Consider the following 13609-nt stretch of genomic DNA (forward strand, 5'->3'; position numbering starts at 1 on the left):
CAAGGCCACAGTCAAATATGCAGTTTTATTAACTGGGATAAGTTGGGGTAAACTTGGGTTGTAGACAGCATTCATCAAATTCATACAATTGTAAACTGTTAATTGTAAAAGAGCTGTTTTCCAAAAAGGACAGTCCATTTCTGGGCAAAACTGAGATAAGGCTTGCATCTTGTACAGATAGGGTTGCCACCCATTTTGGTTTTGCCTGGATTGTTCTCTTTTTGAAGCAGCTGTCCTGGGAAATCTGTAAGACTTCCCGGGACATTAAATGTCAAAGTATATGATTTATTTATTTATTTGTTTTTTTGTAAGTCAGAGGTGGGAACCCTATGTACAGACTTTACAAAAAAAAGTTGATCAATTGTGTCCTGGAAAAGAATCAGTAAAACGCAGTAAATGTAAACACTGTACTCCATCAGAGTAGAAAACATGGTGCAAATTAATTGGGAACTTTTTTCAGAAAAAGTTTAACTATACTGATGCAGAGTCCTAGCAGTAATTTTTCAAAGGTAGTTAATCTGTAACTTTATACAGTCATAAAATCTGATGTAAAACGAATACAACTTCAAAGCAATAAGTTAGTATGACAGGAGTCACTGTTTGAACAATATGAACTAAATTATTTAAAACTGGGATACTACACAACAAGTACCTATTCACTTTTTATGCTGCACAGGTAATTTTTACATGAATGTAGTAGCATATATTTTTTCAGCCACAAATTAAAGATTAAGTTAACTGGTTATGCCCAGTGTCAATCGCCGTTTTTTGTCGTACGCTGATTAGCTACAGTGAGCAAAGCTTCTGCGTGTTGCAGTAAACTGCCAAACACTTTCAAACAAAACTGATAAATTTCATCTAATTACCCCTCACACTTTAATTTGGGGAAAATTGTTTATTTTTGTCAAGTAAAATTAGCAATCATTTATCATTATGAGAAATTACATGTGACCAGTTTGAAGCACCCAAGTCCTCGGACCAAGGACACCCGAGGCAACACCCCCGCAGTCAAAGTCATGGACGGACCTGAAAAAATTCAAGGACCATGACTGAGATGTGAAGGTTCACAGAAATACCTATCTATGATAAAGAATACATTACAGCTGGGTAGATCTGTGAAGGAAAACATAACTAAATCAGCAATGATCCAGTTACTTAAATAGAAACAACAACTCTATTGCTATTTGATACTATTAAAAAAAAAAAAAAACATGAAGATAATATACCCAAGGACTTATTGACATATTCAGAAACACCCCTTGAGTGTTTGTGTTCACTTAAGGGTGCTTTCTTAATGATAAACCATTAACAATGCAAAATCTTTATTACTTGAACCAGCAATTTACTGACATGTGTTGGAAAGTGCAGTATTGTGTCACTTAAACAATTGCTTACCAACTCCTCTACAGTGTAGCAATGCCTTCAAAGTTTATGGATGTGTCATGGATGCTCAGTTTTTCAAAGTTACCAAAAGATATCCCTGAAATTCTACAGCAAAATAATAAAAACAGAAGGCAGCACTTGTCATTTTAAAAAGGTAATTCACGGGGCGTGAGCTGGGTTGAAGAGTAAGGCAGAAGAAGCAGCAAGGAGCTGTTAGTAGGACAGAAGGTGGTCACTGACTGAGGGCGACGATGCCGACACATCCCAGGGGTAGAGGACCCAGCAACCGAAATGAGATAGACAAGATGATCGCTGACTGAGGGCGACGATGCCGACACATCCCAGGGGTAGAGGACCCAGCAACCGAAATGAGATAGACAAGATGATCGCTGACTGAGGGCGACGATGCCGACACATCTCAGGGGCGAAGGACCCAGCAATCGAGGACAGGATAGAAAAGAGGTCGCTGACTGAGGGCGACGATGCCGACACATCCCAGGGGCAGAGGACCCAGCAACCGAAAACACTAATGAGGGTTATGACTCGAAAAGCCGCCCCTCGAGAGGAGATTGGAGAGGTACCCAGCATCTGAGACTTCTGTAAGAGGCGCTCGTAAAACCCCTGATAGGCCGAGACGTCACGCTGCCTGGGACCTGAAATAAGGACAAAGCATTGAGGTTAGTATAGGACTCAGCACGAGTGACCACGTCCTGAAAGAGAGGCAGAATGGAACAGAGCCTCGAGTAAGGCAAGATGAGCGCAGGAGCTGCGACAGGACAGAGTTTGGCCGGGGGTCCACTCTGACTCACATGGTGAGAACCCCCCTGAAGGTAAGGGAGGCGGATGCCTAGCCCTGAGGTCGGGGAAGTGAGACTCACTTGCCCCCCAGAGACGACCGATGCGAAGGCATGTAAGAAGGAGGAGGAGGGGAGGAGGAGGAAAACGAAACACTAGACAGAAAAGGTGCAGGTGATCAGGGCTTAAATAGAAAATAGATGCTAATTAAGAGGAAATTAGAAAATTGGGAGATTGAAGAATTGGAAGCACCCAGCTCCACGCCCCCTGAACCACGCAAGCTAACATTTCACGGGGCGTGAGCTGGGTTGAAGAGTAAGGCAGAAGAAGCAGCAAGGAGCTGTTAGTAGGACAGAAGGTGGTCACTGACTGAGGGCGACGATGCCGACACATCCCAGGGGTAGAGGACCCAGCAACCGAAATGAGATAGACAAGATGATCGCTGACTGAGGGCGACGATGCCGACACATCTCAGGGGCGAAGGACCCAGCAATCGAGGACAGGATAGAAAAGAGGTCGCTGACTGAGGGCGACGATGCCGACACATCCCAGGGGCAGAGGACCCAGCAACCGAAAACACTATTGAGGGTTATGACTCGAAAAGCCGCCCCTCGAGAGGAGATTGGAGAGGTACCCAGCATCTGAGACTTCTGTAAGAGGCGCTCGTAAAACCCCTGATAGGCCGAGACGTCACGCTGCCTGGGACCTGAAATAAGGACAAAGCATTGAGGTTAGTATAGGACTCAGCACGAGTGACCACGTCCTGAAAGAGAGGCAGAATAGAACAGAGCCTCGAGTAAGGCAAGATGAGCGCAGGAGCTGCGACAGGACAGAGTTTGGCCGGGGGTCCGCTCTGACTCACATGGTGAGAACCCCCCTGAAGGTAAGGGAGGCGGATGCCTAGCCCTGAGGTCGGGGAAGTGAGACTCACTTGCCCCCCAGAGACGACCGATGCGAAGGCATGTAAGAAGGAGGAGGAGGGGAGGAGGAGGAAAACGAAACACTAGACAGAAAAGGTGCAGGTGATCAGGGCTTAAATAGAAAATAGATGCTAATTAAGAGGAAATTAGAAAATTGGGAGATTGAAGAATTGGAAGCACCCAGCTCCACGCCCCCTGAACCACGCAAGCTAACATGTAATGTGTGTGTGTGTGTGTGTGTGTGTGTGTGCTCAAAAAGAGTGCCAGAAAATAATGTCCAAACTAAAACAGTACTGCATCAGCTAAGACTCCCTTTCTCTTGTCACGGGATCATTTTATACAAGTTTATCAACTGTTTCAGATGCCATCATTAGATCGTTAATTGTTGTGTAAATGTCATACTATAGTACATACTGTAATATGTTTTTCAATAAGACGTCTTTACCAATGACTATATATGCTGTAACAGTGTTAAATTGCTTTTTTAGTACTACTATGGTGTATAGCTTCTGATTCAATCTTTAACATATGGATGTCTGTATTAGTCACTTGGTCAACTAGCTGCTGCAGTGGAAAAAATACTCAATAAGCAACAAGAGTATTAACTGTTTATTATGACACTATTAGCCTTATAGAGGACTATTCTTGGAATACCATTTAAACTAGGGGTGTGATGAGTAACAATTATAACTGAGTATCCATAACAAGTACAGTGTGTCGATCTTTCAGAGTAGTACAAAGCTCATTAGGGAATTTTTTAGGGAATCTCCAGTTTTAGCCCCATTCACTTCTGGTGGTAAAAAATAAACATAGGAGCCTTGAATGCAAATGGTATCAAAACATTAGAACTTATAACAGCCACTTGTTGTCAATGCTTTCTATGACTGCTGCATAGAACCTTACTAAAAATAAAAAATAATAAAAAATAATTAAAAGTTGCTTCTGTGGAAGAATTCCCAAAAGCCTGCATTATTTCATTTAATCAATTGAAGATGTTTTTGTTACGTTATTCATTGCTTTTGACAAGCATTGGCCAGCGGAATGGAACTCTAATTAGAGACTGAAGTGAATCACATTTACTGTCATCACACCTGTCAAGCTGACAATCAGGAAGAAGTTAAAGATGAGATTTTTCTAAGCTCGTCTCTTAATGTTTGTATGAATTACAACTATAATTATTGAAAACAACCTGAAAGAGACAGCCAGACATGGTAATAATACTGCATACATCATTGTGTTTAGGCAGGGATACAATGCAGAATTGCGAACAGATTATCAAGTCTTTGAAGGAGCACATCCAGATTTGATTAAATATGCTTTTTTGGAATAAAGATGAAACTGCAAGTGTGAGTTACTTTTTCTTTCCTCTTACAATTTGCAGAGGTAAGTAAACATCTTTTGAGTCCCTAGAGGCCCAACTGGTAAAGGCACAGCCATGTGGTGTGCAATGGGAATCATAGAGTCAGGGGAGCGCAGATTCCCATCCCAGCTTTGCAAAGTTGCAGTACTTGTTGCTGCGGTGAGGGAACATAATTGCATATTCTGAATTGGTGGTAATTATTGTAAAATAATTGCAAACTCTTAATTAAATAAAAAAGATAATGCCTGGGTGGCCAAATACAGTTTTTTCAAAAAATGTTAACTATGTAAACTGTCCTTATCAAACCATACAATTCACTTATAATAAAAGATTATGAAATATAAGAGGCTCATTATTAGGGTTATTCTCAAAACTGTTGTTGTGTTGCAAAAGTACAATCATGTACAATCAAGCTTTGTATGCCATTTAGAATCATTTTGAGACTTAATATGCTGAAAATAAAAATCCTGCAACTTGGCAAACCTCAGAATCACTTCATGCCTTTCTTTTGGTGTCAGTAAGTTCACAAGCCAAAGAAATATATGATAGCTGTGAATTGTGGCATCGACACTTAGCCAATGAACCTATATATTTCAAGCACTGAAACGGGTAAGTCCAGCAGAGCAACCAAATAGGACAAGAAAAAATAGTCATTACATTATATTTAGAAATGTGGAATTTTTAGAAGAAGCCCATGCTCAAATCCGGATTAATGTGGTCAGAAAAATTTAAAATAAAATAATTATACAGACTATGAGATTGCCACTTTTAGATGGTAATTAATTGGAAAATAAATAAACAAATGTTTCTTTCTAAACAATATATTGTAATAGTAAAATCCATTATTCCACTAGTTTACTGTAGTACTAAATCCCGTCCTGAAGAAAGTATCTTTGGGCACCAACACATGAACTGTATTAAACTTAAGGATGTCATTAGTTTATGGCAAATACATTTTTCTGTAAAGCATTTACCAACATCTGATAAAATACAATCGATTCTGATTCCGGTCTGAACCTTTAATCAATACAACAAGTTGAAAGTATGTAATATCATGCCAGCTGGTCAATCTCTTTGATAATCAAAATACTAAGAAAGTTTGGGACAGTAGTGAATCTTCCCAGGAGTGGCCATCCTGCCAAAATCTCTCCAAGTGCAAGGCGTAAAATCATCCAGGAAGTCACAAAGAACCCTAGAACTACATCCAGGGATCTGCAGGCCTCTCTCGCCTCGGCTAAGGTCAGTGTTCATGACTCCACCATCAGAAAGACACTGGGCAAAAATGGGATTCATGGCAGAGTAGCAAGGCGGAAACCATTGTTCACTAAGAACATGAATGCTCGTCTCAAGTATGCCAAAAAGCGCCTGGATGATCCTCAAGAGTTCTGGAACAATGTTCTATGGACAGATGAATCAAAAGTGGAACTTTTTGGCCGACATGGGCCCCGTTATGTCTGACGAAAACCAAACACTGCATTCCACAGTAAGAACCTCATACCAGCGGTCAAGCATGGTGGTGGTAGTGTCATGGTTTGGGGATGCTTTGCTGCATCAGGACCTGGACACCTTGCCATCATTGAAGGAACCATGAATTCTGCTCTGTATCAGACAATTCTACAGGAGAATGTCAGGCCATCCGTCCGTGATCTGAAGCTGAAGCGCAGCTGGGTCATGCAGCAAGACAATGATCCGAAACACACAAGCAAGTCTACATCAGAATGGTTGAAGAACAAGAAATTTAAAGTTTTGGAATGGCCTAGTCAAAGTCCAGACCTAAACCCCATTGAGATGTTGTGGCAGGACCTGAAACGAGCAGTTCATGCTCAAAAACCCACAAATGTCACTGAGCTGAAGCAGTTCTGCATGGAGGAGTGGGCCAAAATTCCTCCACGGCGCTGTGAGAGACTAATCAATAACTACAGGAAGCGTTTGGTTGCAGTTATTGCTGCTAAAGGTGGCGTAACCAGTTATTGAGTCTAAGGGGGCGATTACTTTTTTCACACAGGGGCATTGGGTGTTGCATAACTTTCTTTAATAAATAAATGAAATATGTATCAAATTTGTGTGTTACTTGTTCACTCAGGGTCCCTTTTATCTAATATTAGGTTTTGGTTGAAGATCTGATAACATTCAGTGTCAAAAATATGCAAAAATGCAGAACATCAGACATGGGGCAAATACTTTTTCACGGCACTGTACATCAGACCCACCCCTAAACTGCTTAAAATGAACAGCACATCTTACTGCTACCACCATATCCAACTGCAATACAACATTCTGAAATACTTTCATTTTTAAGAGTCGGTAAAAGTTAGTAGCAGAATGTCCTAAGCAATTTTCAACACAACTGGTCAAGCGTTTTTCTAGATAATGACAAACAGACATACGAATGGATAGACAGCCTATATACTACTATAAATAACTGATATGATAACTAACTTTTGCTACACAATTCCCTTATCATGTATCATCAGTCTTGTGATGGATATTGTGCACACTCCATAAATATTTGGAACATTCTGCCTGTATGCAACATGATTCCAAATTGAGATCAGGTAAAAAAAAACATTCTCTATGGCACTGATTGCAAAAAGGTGCTAGAAATTGCATTACATTTATATATTATTTGTATTTATTTATTGAAAATATAATGATGTAATTCTGATAGATCCATGAATAGGCCTATTTATAATTAGCATCCTGTGGCAGGGTGATTGCCCTGCACAGTGGGAAACTGGTGTTGGTGTGATTTGTATGGGGAAATTGGTTTATTTTGTGTGCTTTTTGGAGTTGTTGTGTGTGACTAGATTATTGTTTACAGACGGGCGCTCAGTTGAGACATGCTGCCTGCTAGGTTGAGAGGAAGGGCAGCGAGTGATTGGCTGTGCCGGTCCTCAATCAGCAGGGGGGCGGATCTCGACTGCGTGTCCATCAGCATAGGGACATCCGGTGGGGATCGCTCTGGGCGACTGCAACGCCATGCTACAGAGGGGAGCTGCGTATACTCGGGAGGAGAGAGTCTGCTCTGCAGGAACGACAGCTACGCAACCCTGAAACTGCAAGCGGTGCTTGTGAAGGCAATGCCCAGCCAAGGCCGTATGAAGCAGCAGGAGTCGTCGTATGAATACCAGCTCATAAGTAGGTTAGTTTAGGGGATAGTGATCCCAAGTAATGTATAGCGAGGGTTACGTAGTGTAGCCGGTTCCTGGAGCGGGATGCTTCGTTTATAAGGCTAGAGCTTTATTTGTAGCTTTTGTACTGTGTTTTATTTTGCCTCTGTGTGTTACCATCGCTGGTAACGTCATATGACCCCTTTGTTTATTTACTTTTGTATTAATAAATCCTGGCATTTCAACTCCACCTCCCATGTCTCTCTGTATTGCCTAAGCAGCGGTTACCCACACACATGACACAAGCACCCTGTCACACATCCCCCATAAGAAGTTCATTATGAATAGTTGGCATCCTCGTGCTCTATGTTCTTTATTTTCAATATGAATAGCTACAGTACAGTAAGTTTTGTCTTTTCTTTACTTAATGTGTTATTGAGATTTATGGTGCTGTTCCTTTTTTCCATTAATCACTTTCCTTCTCTACTGTCAAATGACACAAAGATTACTGTATGTCTGTGTGATTGAAATCATTAGGAACATCAATCACTGTTCTTCTTTGTAACTTATTATTGACTATTTTGTCACTGGGATTCTCATTAAACAAAGAACATGGGTAAGCATGGGTTGGATTCCTAGTTTGAAATTCAAGCCACACTGATACTTTTGAGAGTACAACCTGCATCTCAGTGGTATGCTGGAATGCAGAAGGATTAACCTTCTCTTAAACCTTCATCTAACAAAGCCTTTTAGTGATTATTAGGGCAGACATCTTCAAAAGTTGGATGATAATAAAAAAAAAGTTAATGTGGCTTTTTAAAAACTAGGACTGCATTAAATTAACAATTTAATTGGGCATGTTATTCCATTATAGTACCATATACTACATAATTAAATAACATTTTTATTTGACAAATTATAATTTATTAACAGTTAAACCAAAAACATGTCCCATAGGGTCTAAACTTACAGGAGCATGTCAATGCATTGAAATACTAATTGCAACCAATCCAAATGCTGCATGCTTGATCAAAAACTAATGTGAGGTGGTTTTGATAGAACCTGCACCACCCAGAATCGAATCCCTGGTTCTGGCATTTCCAGGGTAACAGTGAACAACCAATAAAACATCAGCCACTCTGGGTCATGCAGCTAGTAGCCTTCAGCAGCAAGCCAGGTTGAATATAATTGAGCTGCTACTTTATTTCCACATCCTTAGTAAATGGCTCAATCTTAGTTCTATCACAGAAAACCCATAAAAAACCCAGACAGTATTTTGCTTTTATTTTTTTGTCTTGATGCTAATTGATGTGATCACTGGTGTAAGTGACAGTCTTGAAAGAAACTACATTTGATTAGGTTACTGTAGTTGTTAATGTGGTTTGCAATGATTGATATGGCTAGCAGAAATAATTAACAGCTGGCTGCCACACAAGTTGATAATCAATATGAATATGATAGGCACTTTGGTGGCTATTAAAACAGAACATTGTTGACTACTGGTTAACTAATGAGAGTTCAACTCATCATGTTCTATTGAGTTTAAGGATTATAGACTCCTTTACACAATATTGTGTTTTCAGTTTCATAGCTATAAGATTCTACTTTCTTTACTTAAGTGGCTAGACCTGGACTCACAAGGCTTAGTAATCATGCAAATTTTACAATGATTTCTTCCTCCACATTTTTACCAGTTACCTTATAATCAAAATGTCGGCCTTCATTGAGATCTTCTTTCAGATGAGTATACAGTATAAATACGAGACCCAAGGAAATTCTTTTAATTTTAAGTTTTTGAACATATCTTGCTTGTTGCAGCCTTGACACCCTCGTACAACCTGTCTAATGCTATTAAACTTCCCACATGGCTCCAGCTATTCTGAACCATTTAAAAAGGCTTATGATGTTCCCAGTGATCTTTCAACACAACAATACAATAATGAAAGTTACAGGGGCTAAATAAAATACTGCTGCATTTTTATATTTGAAATATGTTTAAACATTAAAGGGACTTGGCCTCTTAGGGTAGGTTTTGTCAGTTTCCCTCCTTTTGGGGAATTGTTTGACCAAGCATGCACTATAAACGAGCACACACAAACACACTCTATTCAGAACATCCAGCTTAATGGTAGAGTTTCCATGCATGTTTTTTTTTAGCTCGAGACATTTATTCGAGAAAAACGACTCGTGTAAAATGCTTTTTTGGGGTTTCCATTCGCTCAGTTTATTTTGCTTGAGTAAACCAGGCTTTTCACCCGACATCATGCAAATGAATGGGAAAGGTGAGGGTTGATATGTAAATTAGCTATGCGTAAAGTACTCATGCTGTTTTTGAAAATTACTAGTGAAATTATGTGAAAATGTGGTTTCCATGTGCAGAGAACTGGTACACGAGTGAATCTAAGCTTCTGTAATAAAGCAAAATACCTTGTGCCTGGTTGGTTAATAATGTGTTTTACTGCTCTTGTCCAAATTGTTTTTCAAATGTCATTAGTGGGGTGTCATGTAGTAGTGAATAATATTTCAACTAATTTATCTTACGACTCATAAATTAAAAATGAACTTGGCTGTATAAAATTAAACTGACCAACAGGTATTGCAAATCACCATGGCTGAAAACCGGCGGAGACTTTATATATATTTCCCTTTCATTCAGGCAATACAGCATATAATGGATCAGGTGATGCTGCGTATACTACCCTGGTAGAAACACTACCCGTCCGGACAACAGACAGCTGCTGAGGACAGCTGGCAGATGCTCATGAAACGGACTGAAGTGCAGCATTAGTGTGTTCCCAAAATTGTCACTGCCTGCTGTATCCTGCTCAAACTCTTGTCAACAACAAAATGAGGTGTTCAGGAATAAGTGGCTGTCTGTGAGACAGCCAGGGAAGGTTACCTGTGTTGCCGTCTCATGAGAAAAAAAAATTGGCACTGCCTTTCAAAACAAGCGCAACCCATATCAGAGTATGGGTGTTTATGCAAATTCCAACCTGCCTCTCCAAAAAACAAGCCCAATCCCGCTTATTATAAGATGATTTGTCAACTGTGAAGGTTACCTTAGCAGCCAGTTTCAGCAGTGATCTGAGGAGGCTCGTGCTGTCAGAGATTCTCTCCTTTCTTTTAAGTTGTGTTGGATTTACTGTTGTGTTAAATATTAATGATGCAAACAAATAAAACACAATCAATACGTTCATTTGTAATTTTATTTGGTCAGTTCTGAGAGGGCATAAACAACTTGTTGGTATATATGTTGTTGCGCTGTTTTGGGGATCGAGCTGATTCACCAACTATATTTATTAACGTGGAGGGTGGACACATGTTGTCTTTGGACATAGCTGGTTTTAGAAAAAGGATGGGAATTAATTCAGTTAGACATTTAAGCAGGTCACTTGTTCTTCGTGTTTAACTTTAGCATAGTTTTTATAGCAAGGGTATTCTTAAACAGCTGCTTTAATACTATAACAAGGGCATGATGCAGTTCATGGTAAGTGGTTTTATACAGAACTGTAAACCCACAAGAGATATACAAAATGACAGGCCAGACACAGCAAAAAACAATAATAAAAAAGCCGCCCGCATTATCATTAAGGTGAACTACACCACTACTAACCATAAAACCGCCCATCAGCCACTTAATTTCTGCCGTCTTGGAATCCACAGTAACAACTGACCTGCTGCCTTGCAATATTTATAGTGATGTCACTTAAGGGTAAACAAGCTCATTCACATTTACAGGTGAAATGCGGGTTTCCATGCAAAACTGGGCGTGGATTTTCCTGTGTGTTTCATCATTTACACGAGTAAATGAGATTTACCCTATCCCTCTCTTTGGGTGTTTTTTTCAACCACAAACCTGATTTACACGAGTAATTCTCCCAAACGTGCATGCGCATCTCCATTTCACGTGTAAACCCCACGTGGAAACCCCATAAATGTCTCTTTTCCCTGGTCATTGAATTTTCAAAAGATTAAGGTATTGAACCCTTGCTTTCCTAATTCATTGCATTGCCCTTATGGCATGCAGTATACTTCATCATTCCATTTCATTCCTTTCATTCCATTAGTCTCTGTTCCAATTCAATTATCCAGGTACAGGATAATACAGACCCATACAGACACAGAAACATTCTTCGAGAAACAACAATACTGTTCTTAGAACTTAGGGAATGAAAACAGCATGAGATACTAGGGCTGCAACGAAGAGTACATTTTGACCTTTGAAGGTTCGGAACACATTACCGAAGGAAGGTTCGAACCTTCGACGGTACTAATTTGCATAATTTACTGGTGACATCACCATAGCTACTTGTTTATATTTGACTGAAAATCCTATTATTTACAGGTAATCCAGATAAATGGAATAAAACATTCACATGCAGTTTAAAATACGTTATATAGAACAGTAATCATGTTTTTATAATTTAAATAAAAATAAAAATACATGTTGTTTATGTACATGATCTTAGGATTTTTAAAGGATTAAGAAATAAAGTAAAGTAGTTAGGGAAATACGCAAAGCAAAGGCAGAATATTTTATTACTATAATAAATGAAGCTAGGGAAAACAGTAAAATGATATGGAGACATTTAGACACTCTAAAAGAAAAAAACCAAATGTACATGTGGGATATCAACTAAAAATTAAAGATAAAATACTGACTGATGATTTTTTCATTGATTCAGTGGAGGAGTTGGCTTTGAATTTTGAAGTAGATAAAACACAAAATATTTAACTAATTACTGAGGGGAAGCCCATTTTTGTTCTAAGAAAGGTATCTGAGGTTGAGGTGAAAAAAAATCTTGAGTTCTTTAAATGGATCAAGATCTAAAGCCCAAACTATCACACATCTCACACAATCACGGATACAAACCAAAATCATCACACACCTCACACAATACAAAATACAAAATATTACTGCAGCAGAAATCCGAACCACTCAGACTGACTTACACACAGATGCTGTATAGACAGACATAGATATAACAACATAGGTATTTACAACAACCATTACTGTCCCAATACTGGTTGCAGTGTTTAGTGAGTAGTGTTTTTCGAATAAAAGATGTTCAACTATATTTGTTAATGATGATGGCTCCTAGTCAGCAAATGATGGGTAGGATTTATTGTACACTTTTCACTGGAAACTCTTTGCATAAGGTAAATAAAAACATGCAGCACACAGTATAAATGGTTAAATTGTCCTGCTTCTGCTTCTGCTTCTACTGAGGAACTGCAACTACCAAGGGGCTTTTAGAGATACAGACAGACCCATGGTGACCAGTTTAACATCAAGGTCTTGGAGGCAATAACCTTGGCTTTATGAACAAACTACAGAACACACCAAATACATCCCCAGGCTTCTGCCATGCTGTAATAAACCCCCACTGCACCAGAGTGACAGAAAAGCTGTAAAAGGCTTGATGGTTTTCCAAGTTTGTGTCATTATGATCTTTTCCTTGTTGGGTGGCTTGTTTGTTACTTCTTTTAAAGTATTACCGTATACACTTTTGCAGGACCATAATTCGTGACAAATTTGACATTTCTAATATTTATTTAAATGTCACTGGAGAAAGTTAATATGAGGCTATTGAGAATGCTATTAGTCATTAAGCATTCACTTCCATTAATCACAATACCATCATACACAGTCCATTCTCATTAAAACAAACTTGAATTAAACACATTTCCTGATACTACAAATTCTCTACATGGTCCCGGCAAAATGTATCAGTTGCTAATAGTAAATTACTTCTTATAATACAAATTTCCTGTTGGTGCGAATTTCCCTAGTTCGAACAGCTGAGTGTAAAGGATATTGGGAAATGTATTAACTTGCATTCAGATTAGCGCCCCTGTTCAGTATTTTAGTGCTGTTTTAGGACTACTGATCCTTTGATGTATTTCGAGTTGCCATAGACACAGATTTCAAGTTGCCACAGTGCTCACGCATCAATGCCATTTCCATTAAGCAGCGCAAAAATGTGAATTATCTTTACAGATGGATAATCCACCTAAATACAAGAACAAGATAGATATTG

General features: G+C 39.3%; 1 protein-coding gene across 4 annotated transcripts in view; it reads right to left on the bottom strand.

Moving 5' to 3' along the window:
- Positions 1 to 13609, bottom strand: part of LOC117404554 (beta-1,3-galactosyltransferase 1) — a 77966-nt gene that overhangs the window by 28374 nt on the left and 35983 nt on the right. The gene's annotated exons all lie outside the window — the stretch shown is intronic.

Source organism: Acipenser ruthenus, chromosome 10 (genome assembly GCF_902713425.1).
Source record: "Acipenser ruthenus chromosome 10, fAciRut3.2 maternal haplotype, whole genome shotgun sequence".
Lineage (NCBI taxonomy): Eukaryota > Metazoa > Chordata > Actinopteri > Acipenseriformes > Acipenseridae > Acipenser > Acipenser ruthenus.